Below are 14,594 nucleotides of genomic sequence, written 5' to 3'. Positions count from 1 at the left end.
AAAAAACTAGCCGGGCGAGGTGGCGGGCGCCTGTAGTCCCAGCTACTCGGGAGGCTGAGGCAGGAGAATGGCGTAAACCTGGGAGGCGGAGCTTGCAGTGAGCTGAGATCCGGCCACTGCACTCCAGCCCGGGCGACAGAGCGAGACTCCGTCTCAAAAAAAAAAAAAAAAAAAAAAAAGAATAAGAAGGTGTCAGTTTCCTTTCAAAATGGAAGAGGCAAAAGAAATGGAGAAAACTGAATTTAAAAGACTTCCAAACATCTCTGGTGGAATCCCTGGAGTCATAAATACCCGGACCACTCATCTGGTGTTTCTCGTAAAAGTCCCACCATGTCTTTTTCCACTTGTGGATGTCCATTAGTCAACGACCACTAGAAACACACTTTCATCAAACAAAGTTGACTTTATTGATCCAATGCACTGGAGAAATGGTGCACCATGGAGAACCATGAGGCGTCTCTGTAAGAGACTGAGCAGGAGCTTCTTGCAGGATTTGGGCTTGTGCTATACACTGTGGAGGAGGTTTCAAGGAAGCAGGGATTGGATATGTCAGGAAGGGAGGCCAATTCCATGACTAGGGCTTATCTAGGGGTCAAGAGGAATGAAGTCAGCCTTAAGTTCTACTGTATTTATTATTATTATTGTTATTATTATTATTGATAAAGAAACAGGCATAGGCAGGAAATAAAGATATTTGATGATTCTCGTGCTCTGGACAATGTTCTTGCTTTTGTTTGTGCTCAGACACAATTACGGGCCAGTCTTGTGTTTGTCTTGCTCCATCATTAGCCGCAGAGTGGTCCTTGTCTGACGTCCGTCATTTGTGAAATTGTTCCTTTCCAGGAGGACAGCGGGAGAGATGAGGTGGACATGCCACGCCAGCTTCCACCTGTCAGCGGCTGCTTTTTTCTCTCCCCCATCTCATCCTCTGTTCTCCACGTTAACTCCATATTGTCTCTTTGCTTTTAAAATATGTCTGCTTCTTCCATGAGGTGATGAACTTCATCTTTTCAACGTCCTTTATAATACATGGCACAGTGCAAAGCACATAGGCGATGGAACTCTAACATTGTGAAAAGAACATGAGATTTTGATTTGGGATCAGAAGACTTGTTTTCAATTCCTGCTTTCTACTTGCTAAGTATGCAATTTGGGCAAGTGGCTCAACTTCTCTGAGTCCCAGATGGGGATGACAATCCCTGTCTAGGTCACTGGATTTCCAGGAGAAATAAAATGAGACAACTCTGCATCCATAAGGAGTTGGCAAAGCAGCAGATTCTCAAGAAATGTGCAAAGGGTAAGTAAATGGAGAGAAGAGGTGATTGGTTTGATCAAGGGTTGCAAAGAACAATGGCTTAAGAGACCTCTAAAGACTCCATAGTGGATACAGGAAGTTGAAAAACAGGTGGAGTTCTAGTCACCCAGGTGATCCTTCAGCTCTTAGAAAGAGCCTTCAAGATAAGCAACTAGAGGTTGGATTTGTTTAGAATGCCACGCTCCAGCAGTTTCTGTACCTCTACTATGTGTCAGGCATTGTGATACTGATGTAGAAAAAATATTAGAGGTTTTTTCCCAAAGATGCTTCCAGTCTATTGAGAGAAAGAGAAACACAAACAAAACTATTGCAACTTGACATAGTAAACAGCAGACGCACTTACAAAGTACAGCACAGCACAGAGCAAGGAGGTGTTAATTCTATCAGTGGCTGGGCAGGAGAAGAGCAACTGGAGATGGTAGGGAAAAACCACAGAAAAACAAGGCTGCTTCAGCTGGGCTTTGGGGTTTTGTTTGTTTGATTGTTTGTTTGTTTGTTTGTTTGAAGCAGAGCCTTGCTCTGTTGCTCTGTTGCCCAGGCTGAAGTGCAGTGGTGTGATCTCGGTTCACTGCAACCACTGCCTCCCAGGTTCAAGCAATTCTTCTGCCTCAGCCTCCTGAGTAGCTGGGACTATAGGCACACGCCACGAGGTCCGGCTAATTTTCGTATTTTTAGTAGAGACAGGTTTCACTATGTTGGCCAGGCTGGTCTCGAACTCCTGACTTCAAGTTATCTACCTGCCTCAGCCTCCCAAAGTGCTGGGATTGCAGGTGTGAGCCACCGTGCCTGGTCCAGCTGGGCCTTTGAGGGATGGCTAGGAGGCTGATAGATGAGGAAATGTGAGGGGGAATATTCCAGCAGAAGTGTGAGGGGCAGTGGGTTCAAAGGTACAATAGCATGAACTACTCTGATGTAACCTGAGATCTTGAAACCCATTTATAAATAAGTGGTGATACCAGTGAATATGAGACAGTCATATCCACTCCAGCTCATAACAAAATTGTTTAGGGCACAGCCCTGGGCTCTTCCCTTGTCATTTGTCTTTTTAGCGGACATTCAGAAGCTAATTTAGGGGCAGCTGTCAAGAGCTTTGAGGTTCACAGACCATGTGAGTGAACTTCCTCTGGGTAACCAAAACAGAGAGAAATCTGGCCAAAAGTACCGGCCAAAGACAACATCCTTAAAGGATCCTTTTAAAATAGACTACATACAATTCAGAGGAGTGGGTACATCCTGAGTACCTTCTACGGGGGTGGATATTCTTTCCAGCTCCCCCTTGCTGAATCCACACCGTAGCCAATTGGCTAACGAGCCATTTGAGCCACGTCCACACATCAGCTGTCCCAGAAGCAGCTAACCTTGAAACAACTGTGCTCCCCCACAAAGGCAAGCATACAGCAATGTTCACTTATAGAAGCCCTCTTCTGGGTGACCGAGGGCCTGATGAAGACACAGGTGCCACAACACATATAAAGAGGCCATCTTCATCGGTCCAGGCAACTACAACAAATTACCATAGACTGGGTGGCTTTAACACCAGAACTTTCTTTTTCACAGCTCTGGAGGCTGGAAGTCTGAGATTAGGGGGTTGGGATGATCAGATTCTGGTGAGAGCTCTCTTCTAGGTTATGGACAGCTGACTACTTGCTGTATCCTCACTTGGCAGAAAGAGGATGGGAGAGCCCTGTAGGGTCCCTTAAGAAAGGGCACTAATCCCATTCAAGATGTTCCACCCTCACAACCTCATTAATTAGCTCCCAAAGGCTCCACATCCTAAAACCATCACACTGGGGGTTAGAATTTAAAAATATAAATTTTAGGCCAGCCATGGTGACTCATACCTATAATCCCAGCATTTTAGGGGGCTGAGACAGGCAGAACACTTGAGGTGTTGGTCAGGAGACCAGCCTGGCCAATATGGTGAAACTCTATCTCTAGAAAAATACAAAACTTAGCCAGGCACAATGGTGTGTACCTGTAATCCCAGCTACTCGGGAGGCTGAGGCAGGAGGATCCCTTGAACCCGGGAGGTGGAGGTTGCAGTGAGCCAAGATCATGCCACTGCACTCCATCCAGTCTGGGCAACAGAAGAAGACCCTGTCTCAGACAAACTATATGTATAAATATAAATTTTGGGGAGACACAAACATTTAATTCAACACAAAGTCCAATTGAAATTGTTTCATGGAATGGAAGCATTAAAAAAAGACAGCTATGTTCTAAAATAATCTATTAATGTATATACATAATTAAAATGGGTCTATAAACAAATAAATGTAACTAGGCTTTGATTTTCTCATCTGTATCTCTAGAAGTTTATATATTCAGCCTGGGTTTTTAGAAAAGCATTTAACCATCTCATTAAGAAAATGAGAGTTATCAGCTTCAGAAGAATTTAGTATTGAGTGCTGTGAGAGAGGATCAAAGAAAATCCTGATTAGAGGTAAGAAGGTGTGTTGAGGAAGTCAGGTCTTCAAGCCACTGTCCCAACTTCAGGCACCATCTACCAGGGGCGCTCAGCACTCTCAGAGCTGTTCTGATTTCTGGTCTGAACTTCCGCTCCCAAAGGCTCCACATCCTAATACCATCACATTGGGGGTTAGAATTTAAAAATGTAAATTTTAGGCCAGCCATGGTGGCTCATGCCTGTAATCCCAGCACTTTGGGGGGCTGATATATCTTTCATATAGCTTTACATTTTTCTCGCCCTGCCTTTGACACTCCCAGGTATCAACCTCGCTCTGTGCTCTCCTACCCTCTTCTCTCTTGAAACCTTAGGCTTAAAACTACTTCCCTGACTCGATCCCTACTGATATTTTTCTCTTTTTACATTTTACATGAGCATCCTGGAGGTATAATTTCTGGATAACAAAATGTATCCATCTTAAGAGCACGGCTTGATGAGTTTCAACAAATGGTTATTCACGTAACCAGCATCCCAATCAAAATACAAAACCCAAATCGGTGCCCTCATTCCCCTCTGCAGTCAGCCCTTTCTGGGACTATAGAGATTGATGTTCCTGTTCTAGAATTCATTATGAATGGAATCATATGGCTTGTGCTCTTTTGTGTTTTGTGTCTGACTGCTCTTATTCAGTGTGATGTCTCTGAAATTCATCCACATTGTTGTACATGCCAGTCGTTTATTTTTATTATTTTTTTGAGATGGAGTCTTGCTCTGTCACCCAAGCTAGAGTGCAGTGGTGCAATCTCAGCTCACTGCAACCTCCGCCTCCCGGGTTCAAGCAATTTTCCTGCCTCAGCCTCTCAAGTAGCTGGGATTACAGGTGCCCGCCACCATGCCTGGCTAATTTTTGTATTTTTCGTAGAGACGGGGTTTCACCATGTTGACCAGGCTGGTCTCGAACTACTGACCTCAGCCTCTATCCACCCGCCTCAGCCTCCCAAAGTGCTGGGATTACAGCTGTGAGTCACCGTGCCCAGCCCTCGTTTATTCTTTTTGTAGCTGAAAAGTATTTCTTTGTATGAATACACACATTCATGTATCCATCCATATGTTGAAAGATATTTGGGTTTTTCCAGTTTTTGAGTAGTACAAACATTCAAAGTCCTGCACTGCCTTTGTTCAATGTGCCAAAAATAGTTCTTTCATAGATCTTGTCCAGTTGGCTAACGTCTCATGGTGGTACTTGGCCAGCAGCAAGCTAATCTTTAGTTATTGTCAACAAATTGGCCTCTCTGCCCCACCCAGACCTGCTGTCCTCATCCTATTCCAGGATGTGCTGTTTGGCTCAATCCTAAGACCCTCCTGTCCCAGAGAAGCATTTCTACCAGGCGTGCCGCTGCCCTGAAAATAGAAAACAGGTATTTAAAAATCAGACTTTGGTAATCAGATTAACATCAACCAATGAAAAGTCATGGGGACGGCATGCATTCCCTGACATGATGTCACAAGAAGGGCACTTTTATCCATAGTATTCTTCACCAAGACTGCAACACCAGACTGATTAATCATGAGAAACTCAAATTGACAGACAGGTGACATAACACCTGGCCAGTACTCTTGAAACCTGTCAAGGTCAAGAAAAAACAGGAAAGACTGAGAAACTGTCACAGACCAAAGGAGAGTAAGGAGACATGACCATGAAGTGTAAAACAATATCCTAAATGGGGTCTTAGACCAACAACAACAAAAAATGACATCAATGGAAAAACTGGTAAATCCGCATAAAGTCTAGAGTTTGGCGGAGAGTAATGTACCAGTGTTGGTTTCTTAGTTTTGACAGATGTACCTTCTATGCTGATAAAAGATGTTACAAAAGAGGAAACTAGGTAAGGGAACTGTCTGTACTATTTTTGCAACTTTTCTGCAAACATTAAAATTATTCCAAAATAAAAAATTAATTTAAAAAATGTCAAGCTGTAACATTCTCAGCCCGTGATGGCCAATAAAGCAATAACCCTGAGCTATGGCCACGGAGTCTAAGCTTGCTCTGCTGCCCCTATACCTGCATTTTCCAAGAAAGGTGGATGACCCCTCGTCTATTTGCACTTCCGGTTTTTTTCTTTGCTCTTTGTCCAGATCTTCCTGGGACTTGCGATTGTTAAATCACTGCATTGTTAATATAGCCAGAAATCCTTCCCGTGGCCTTTCCCACAGGTTGGGTGGTAAACTGCCCCAAACCAAGGACAGAGAGACGCTCACGTGAACAAAGCAGAGAAGTGTTCACATCCAATTCCAGCTAGCTCCCAGAAGAGGAAGAGGAAGCCGGGGGAGGGGCACATACCCTCCAAAGTTCTTTGGGTAGCATTATGGCCTCTAATGCCCTGGCTTTTCCATCATTTTCTCTTTTTCACTGGAAAGTGAAACACCCCAGAGTGGGTGAGGTTGCCATTTTACAAACCCTGCACCCCGCTCTGTAGTTTTATTTCCCGAGGTTAACGATCTAAATAAATCGGCTCTGTCTTGCCTCTGCTAAACTGCTTGAGAAATGTTTTACAGTCAACATAGATCAGATTGGTACTTTATTCCTTTGAAAGTTGTCCTCGGTAGAAGTTTCCGCTCCACCTAATGAACCAATATTAGTCTAACTACATGCTGTTAATTAAAAGTGGAATTTTATGCAGAATCTTTTTCCCCAAAAAAAAGAAAAGGAATATTGTACTTCACAGATTCTTAACAGAATAGTAGTCTCTGGATTTATGGGCCTTTTTTAATGGATATCATGAAATATCTTTTAAGGGTCTCCTACCCTTAGGGACTTCATTCTCCTTCCACGCAAGATCTGGCCACAGGTAACTCTCTATAGCCCAGGTCATTTAGCTTTCATGTGTGGGAGACCTTTTCATCTTAGGTTCTCCAACTTTTTTTCATCCCAAACCCTTTTCCTGGTAAGTCAACACGAATTGTGTGCACAAGAAAACCAATGCCATGTTTCCTGGCCATTCTGGCCAAAGATTTAGGGAAATGTCTTTATTTGGGTTCTTCCAGAAGTAAACCCCGAAATAAGGATTCAAGCTGCAAGTAACTTATCAGGAAGTAATCCAAGGCCACATGAGCAGGGAGAAGAGAAGTAAGACAGGGAAGCGATGGAAATTCCTATAAAGGGGGTGTTATCAGATAATTCATATAAAGGGGGTATAATCAGATAAGTTATCATACAAAGGGGGTAGTTATTATTATGGGTAACTGGGGCTTACCTACACTGGCATACTCTGGATCCAACACAGAATGCACACCTTAGAATCATCTACCAGGTAGATTGAGAGCTGGGACTTCATTCCCCATCTTTCAATTGTCACAGGTTGGCAGCTACTCCTGGAGGGTGTTAATTTCCCAACCCTCCTGGCTTCCCCTTCTAGCCTCTGTCCATGGGCAGAGTGGACTCCAATGATCAAAGAGAGCCTTCAAGGAAAGAGACACAGGCACCAGCAGTTGCAAGTTAGGCCAACTTCCAGGGAAATGGTGAGAGCTGATAGGAGATGACTGGCCACCAGCAGTACCTGCAAATCAGTGGACCAGGACAGAGATGGGGATGTAGCCCAGCCCTCCAGCCCTCTGGCCATGTTGGATAAATCACGCTTCTGCCTTTAACATCAAGAGAACACCTGGCATGATTTCAGACAAGATCGGGCACGTTCAGGGTTGTATGGCCATAGACACCTGGCATGATTTTTTTTAAATTATACTTTATATTCTAGGATACATGTGCACAACGTGCAGGTTTGTTACATATGTATACATGTGCCATGTTGGTGTGCTGCATCCATTAACTCGCATATGTATACATGTGCCATGTTGGTGTGCTGCATCCATTAACTCATCATTTGCATTAGGTATATCTCCTAATGCTATTCCTCCCCACTCCCCTGACCCCACAACAGGCCCCGGTGTGTGATGTTCCCCTTCCTGTGTCCAAGTGTTCTCATTGTTCAATTCCCACCTATGAGTGAGAACAGACACCCGGCATGATTTCAAAAGTGTGGTGGCTCCAGGAACCTGCTGGCTGGAAGTCAGCATGCTGCCTCTCTTTGTGTGGTCCTAGGAAATGACACGGTAGACAGATGATGAGCCGGTAGGACTGGTTCTGCCACTAGTGATTACCTTAGAAAAGTCACTTGACCTCTCTGAAACTCAGTTTCTTCTATCTGTGATTGATATAGATAGACAGATATAGATGATTGATAGATAGATAGAGAGATAAAACTATCTAAGATGTGATCTCATTAGTACTTACCCTGAATGAAAGATAATATTATCTCATCTATAATTAAGAAAGCTATGGTGTTCCCTGTTGCTGAGTCAAACGAGATAACGTACTCATCAGGCTCTGTTATGAACTGAATGTTCGTGGTTCCCCAGAATTTGTAGGTTGAAATTCTAATCTTCCATGTGATGGTATTTGGAGGTGGGGCCTTTAGCACGTAATTAGTTTTACATGAGGTCATAAGGGTGGTGCTCTCACAATGGGATTAGCATCCTTCTAAGAGAAGAGGAAGAGACAGAGTAACTCTCTCCAAGGACACACACCATGGAAAGGCCATGGAAGGACGCACCAAGAAGGAAACTGTCTAGAAGCCAGGAAGAGGACCCTCATAAGACACTGAATCTGCAGACGACTTGATCTTGGACTTCTCAGCCACCAGAATCATGAAAAATAAAATCTGTTGTTTAAGTCACTCAGTCTCTGGTATTTTGTTATAGCAGTTCTAGCTGACAAAGACAGCATCCTATAAAAGATAAGGTAGTGTTGATAAGAACTCCATATGGGATGCCAAAAATACAGCCCAAAGTAACCCAGGCTGTCCTGGGTTACTAAAGGTATTGTAACCAATGTATGAAAATGGATATGAGATTTCAGGGGTTGTAAGAAACATAAACATCAAATGTAACCTATGATCTTTGTTTGGATCCCGGCTTTTAAAAAAAGCAGTTATAAATATATATTTGAAACAATGGAGAAATTTGAATATGGAGCAACGTATTAGATGATGTTAAGGAATTTGTATTTAGTTTGTTAGGTGCAATATGGTACTATGGTTTTGTAGGAAAGCGAATTTTTTTTTTTTTTTTTTGAAACGTAGCCTCGCTCTGTCACCCAGACTGGAGTACAGTGGCACAATCTCGGCTCACTGCAACCTGCACCTCCTGGGTTTAAGTGATTCTCCTGCCTCAGGCTCCTGAGTAGCTAGGACTACAGGCACACGCCACCACGCCTGGCTGATTTTTGTATTTTTAGTAGAGATGGGGTTTCGCCATGTTGGCCAGGATGGTCTGAAACTCCTAACCTCAGGTGATCCGCCCGCCTCAGCCTCCCAAAGTTCTGGGATTGCAGGCATGGGCCAACACACCCAGCCAATCTCATTATTTTGGAGCTGCAAGTTCATATATGTAGCGGTGAAATGTTATAATGTCTGCATTTAATTTAAAATAATTGAGTAAAATGTGGTAAAAAGCTAACAAATGCTATATGGTAGCTATATTCATTATACTGTTTTCTGTACTTTTTATGTGTTTGAAAAGTTTCATAATAAAAACTTTATAATGGTTTTAAGGAATTTTTAGAATATATCTTTTCAAATATCAAAAAAGTAGACAGCACAATTGGGATTTATTTATGTTGTTGTAATGAACCCTAGTTCATTTATTTTTTATTGAAAATTTTATTGGGATAATTATAGATTCACATGCAGTTGTAAGAAATAATAGTTTCCACGTATACTTTACCCAGTGGTAATATTTTACAAACGTAGAGTATAATATCATGACCAGCATATTGACATTGATCCAACATAATCTTCTTCCAAATTCCCTTGTTTTACTTGTACTCATTGGTATCTACGTGTATAGTGAATTGTATACAATTTTATCATGCATGTAAGCGCGTGTCACGATACTGAAAAGTTCCATCACTCCAAGGATCCCTCATGCTGTCTTTTTAAAACCATGCCCATCTCCTTTCTTCGCCGCTCCCCATCCCTAAACTCTGGCTCCCTTACTTTTAAAATTTTGTCATTTCAAAAATGTTCTATAAATGGAATCATACAGCATGTAGCCTTTAGTGATCGGCTTCTCTTACTTGGCATAATTCCCTGGAGATTTATTCGAGTTATTGCATGCATCAAAAGTGTAGCCCTTTCTCTCGTTGAGTCCTGTTCCGTGAAATCTCCATATCACAGTTTGCTAAACCATTCACCTGTTGAAGGATGTCTGGGCTGACTCTAGTTTGTGGGCTATTACAAATAAAGCTGTTATAAATATTTGTATACAGGTTTGAGCATACATTTTCATTTCTCTGGCAGAAACATTCAGGAGTATAATTGCTGGGTCATATGTTAACTGTAGGTTTTGTTTTATTTTTAAAAACTGCCAAACTGTTTTCCAAAATGGCTGTATCATTTTACATTCCCCAGCAGCACTGTGCCAGGGATCCAGGTTTTCCACAACCCTGTCAGCATTTACTGTTGTGACTACTTTTTATTTTAGCCTTCTGATAGACATGTAGTGATTTCTCATTGTCTTAATTTGCCTTCCCCTGATGGCTAAAGATCCTGAGCATCTTTTCCTGTGCTTATCTGCCATCTGTATATCCTGCTCTGTGAAATGCCTGTTCATGCTTTCCCATTTCCTAATTGGATTGTGTTTGTTTTGTTTTTACTGTTGAATCTTGGGAGCTCCTTGTATCTTTAGATCCTAACACCTTGTCAGATATGTGGTTTGTAAATATTATTTCCCAGCCTATCATGTGTCTTCACACGAGCTTTCTCAGAGCAAAAGTTTTTTAGTTTTGATGAGATCCAGTTTAAGCTCATGGATTCTTTTTTTTTTTTTTTTTTTTTTTTTTTTTTTTTTGAGACGGAGTCTCGCTCTGTCTCCCAGGCCGGAGTGCAGTGGCCGGATCTCAGCTCACTGCAAGCTCCGCCTCCCGGGTTTACGCCATTCTCCTGCTTCAGCCTCCTGAGTAGCTGGGACTACAGGCGCCCGCCACCGCGCCCGGCTAGTTTTTTGTATTTTTTAGTAGAGACAGGGTTTCACGGTGTTCGCCAGGATGGTCTCGATCTCCTGACCTCGTGATCCGCCCGTCTCGATCTCCTGACCTCGTGATCCGCCCGTCTCGGCCTCCCAAAGTGCTGGGATTACAGGCTTGAGCCACCGCGCCCGGCCAAGCTCATGGATTCTTTACTGTTCTATAGTAATCCACTATGTGACTCTACCACAATGTGTGGGCCAGACCAAGTGACTTCCTTCTGACAAATGGAATATCACCAACGTGATGAGATGATTGAAGTTAGGCAATTAAAAAAAAAAAAACTGTGCCATCAGTCTTGCTCATCCTCTCTCACTCTCTCACTGGTTCACTCTAAGAGAACACAGCTGCCAAGTTGTGAGCTGCTCAATGGACAAGCCTATGGGGTAAGGAACTGATGTCTCCAGCCAATAGCCAGTGAGGGTCTGACGCTGCCAGTAACCAGGTGAATGGGCTTGGAAGTGGATCCTACCCAGTCAAGCCTTGAGATGATGGCTGTAGCCCAGTCAACACCGTGATCACAGCCTGTGAGAAGGACTGAACCAGGGGTACCCAGCCAGTTCCCATCCTAAGGAAACAGTAGGAAGATAAATTTTCTAATTTTAAGCTTCTAAGTGTTGGTATAATTTGTTATGCAACTAATACACACAATATGTCCTATTTATGGCCATTTAAGATGTTTCCATTTATTATTATTATAAACAGTGAAGCATTGAGGATTCTTGTAGAGATGTACTTGAGCACATATGGAATAGTTTCTTGGGATGTATGCCTGGGAGGTAAATGTATTCACTATGGAATATCAAATGCAAAATTTTACTAGATTTTACCAAACCGTTATCCACAGGAGTTGAAACATTCCCAACAAAAACTATTCCTGTTTTGCCACATTCTACTCAACTTTTGGTACTGCCATATTGATGGGTGTGGAATGGCATCTTATTTCTCAAAAAAAAAATTTTGAGATAGGGTCTTGCTCTGTTGTCCAGGCAGGAATGCAGTGGCACAATCATTGCTCACTGCAGCCTCAAAACTTCGAGACTCAAGAGATTCTCCCACCTCATCCTTTCAAGTAGCTGGGCTGAAAGGTGCTCAGTACCATGCCTAACTAATTTCACTTGGTTTTGGTTTTTTTGGTTTTTTTTAGGGAGACAGGGTTTTGCTATGTTGCCTAGGCTGCTCTCAAACCTCTGGGCTCAAGTGATCCTCCTGCCTCGGCCTTGGAAAAGAGGTGGGCTTACAGATAGGAGCCACCATGCCTGGCCACTTAATTTTCAAATTTAATTGCCCTAATTAATAAAGAAGATATTGGTTCATATTTATCGGTCTTTGGGGTTTCTTCTTCTGCAGATTGCCTGTTCTCGTCATTTACCCCTTTTCCCTTTGGTTGTGTTAAATTGTTAAATTAAATAAGCAGGAAACCATTGGCCTGAGGCTGTCTCTGTACTTCGAGTTCCTATGTAATGAACTAATTTAGCATGTAAACAAACCAAAATATAATTTCGGAGTCTATTTTTTGTAACAGAGAGCCAGGTCTCCACCAATCACAAACAGCCAAGCCTCACCAATCATAGGCAGCCAATGATCAGACCATGTCCAAATAAGGCAAAACCCAGCTGTAACCTATCAAGCTATTCCTGTATTTTACTTCCATTTTCTGTCTATAAATACTCACTGCCCACTCAGAGATGAGCTCTCCAAACTTCTCCTGGTTCTGCGTGCTGTGATTCCTATCATTCTTTGCCCAAAAAAAAAACTCTGCTAGATTTATTTTTGTTGAAAGTTTTTAACAGTTGTTTGTAGTTTTTGGAATTGACTTGTAGGAGTTCCTTATGTCTTTAGGAAACTAATTCTCTATATTGCAAATGTATTCTGCCAGTCACTGGTTTGTTGTTACACTTTGCTTATATTGTATTCAACATACAGAAGTTTTAAATTTAGTGTAGCCAAATTTATCAGTTGCTACACTTCAGGATTCTACTTTCTTCATCTTAATTAAGAAACATGTATTTTCCAAAGATGTAAAGATATTCCACTTCAGTTCCTTCTAGAAGCTGTAAGGCTTTGCTTTTTTTACATTTAGATCTCTGATCCACCTGGAGTTTAGAATATGATGTGACCTAACCGTGTATTATGTAGGGTTTTCTCATTTGACAATCAATAATCCTTTTTCCCACTGATTTTACTCTTTTCCTGCTGATCTTAAATGCCAACTTTGCCATACAACCAGTTTCTCTCTCTCTCTCTCTCTCTCTCTCTCTCTCTCTCTCTGTGAGTGTGTGTGTGTGTGTGAGAGAGAGAGAGAGAATGTGTGTGTTAGGGTTCTAGACTCTGTTCTGTTGTGTTTAGGGTTCTAGACTCTGTGTGAGAGAGAGAGAATGTGTGTGTGTTAGGGGTTCTAGACTCTGTTCTGTTCACTAGTTTATTGTCTATGCCTGTGCCGATACCTCAGTGTTTTAATGAATATATGTTTTGAAGAGGTTTTGATATCAGGTAGAAAAAGCCCCACTTCTGTTCTATTTCTAAATTTTCTTCCCTTCTCTTTGCCCATTATTCCTCTGTATGGTTTTCAGAATTTAGTTTACCAAACACCACCAAAATCACTGTTTGGATTTTGGTGGATAAAATTTATTATTGGGCGTGGGGGGGTAAATTTACATAAAGATAATATTGAGTTCTCCCACAAGACAGAAAACATCCTAAGCAGAGAAAAATCAATTCTTAGAAAACATCTGAAAAGGGTTGTATTTTATGTCCTCATCCCAGCATGTAAAGACTGTCTATAGAGCACCTGCTAAGCTTGAACTTGGCCCTCTGACCTATTATCTTCGTACATTTATAACAACTCCGAGATGTGCATCAGACATTCACGTTATATGTCAGAAATGTGGTTCTTAGTGCTGTTTGTCAGTACTCTACACAGAAACCCAGGAATGCCTGGGTTTCCACAAGCCCTTTCCTGCTAATCAGCACCAGCGACCTTATACAAAGGACAACAGAAGAATAAAAATAAGAATACCACTGTATTAAGATAAAAGCAAACACCCAATAATTCCCAGTGTAATAATTATCTGTGTTTAGAAAAGTTTGAATCATGTAGCGTAAGCATTTTACCCAAGCAAGGGCTTCTCCTCCCCCTCCATAATCTAAATCTTGGAACAACTTAGAGGCAAGCAGAAGAGAGATAAAGGAGAAAGAAGACTGGTCTGAAGGGCAAATTCTGGTCTAACTTGACTAACCAACTTTAAGCTCAGAAGAGGTATTAAAAATAAAAGATTGAGATAAAGGGTGGCCTGACATTAGGTCTGTAACATCACAAGAGAACAGAGTAGAGAATAGGATTCTGCCTAAAGTATACAAAATCCACTGCACCTAGGAAAACAGCACTCAATATTATAGGTGCCAACCAAGGAATAGTACATCCTCCTTCCTTGGGTAGAGAGTTAGGAAGATGGCAATGGAGGTGAACTTGGTGTGGGCAGATGGACCAACTCAGACTCCCTCCCTCAAATTTGTTCACAGGCCATTCACTCACTTGCTTGTTCAATCATTTATTTCTCAAACACTGTTAAGTACAGTCAGTCCTCACTACTCACAGATTCCAAATTTATGGGATCACCTTTCTTGATCTATTTTGTGCTGCTATAATAGAATACCACAGACTAGGCAATTTACAATGAACAGAAATGTATTGCCTCATGGCTCTGGAGGCTGGGAAGTCCAAGATTGAAGCAGCTGGCATCAGCAAGGGACTACTTACTGCTTCATCCCACAATGGAAGGGTGAAGAGA

The 14,594-nt window shown here is 42.1% G+C and overlaps 1 long non-coding RNA gene across 1 annotated transcript; it reads right to left on the bottom strand.

Moving 5' to 3' along the window:
* Positions 1–408: 408 nt before the first annotated feature.
* On the bottom strand, positions 409–8,175 carry LOC105464263 (uncharacterized). The gene is made up of 4 exons (XR_976750.2): positions 8,014–8,175; positions 6,977–7,181; positions 5,024–5,123; positions 409–1,589 (listed from the first exon to the last, which is right to left on the bottom strand). It is a non-coding gene; the product is annotated as an uncharacterized lncRNA (long non-coding RNA).
* Positions 8,176–14,594: the final 6,419 nt, after the last annotated feature.

This window comes from Macaca nemestrina, chromosome 18 (genome assembly GCF_043159975.1).
Source record: "Macaca nemestrina isolate mMacNem1 chromosome 18, mMacNem.hap1, whole genome shotgun sequence".
NCBI lineage: Eukaryota > Metazoa > Chordata > Mammalia > Primates > Cercopithecidae > Macaca > Macaca nemestrina.
The sequence above is the reverse complement of the archived record's forward strand: the minus strand, read 5'-3'. Positions and strand labels throughout refer to the sequence as shown.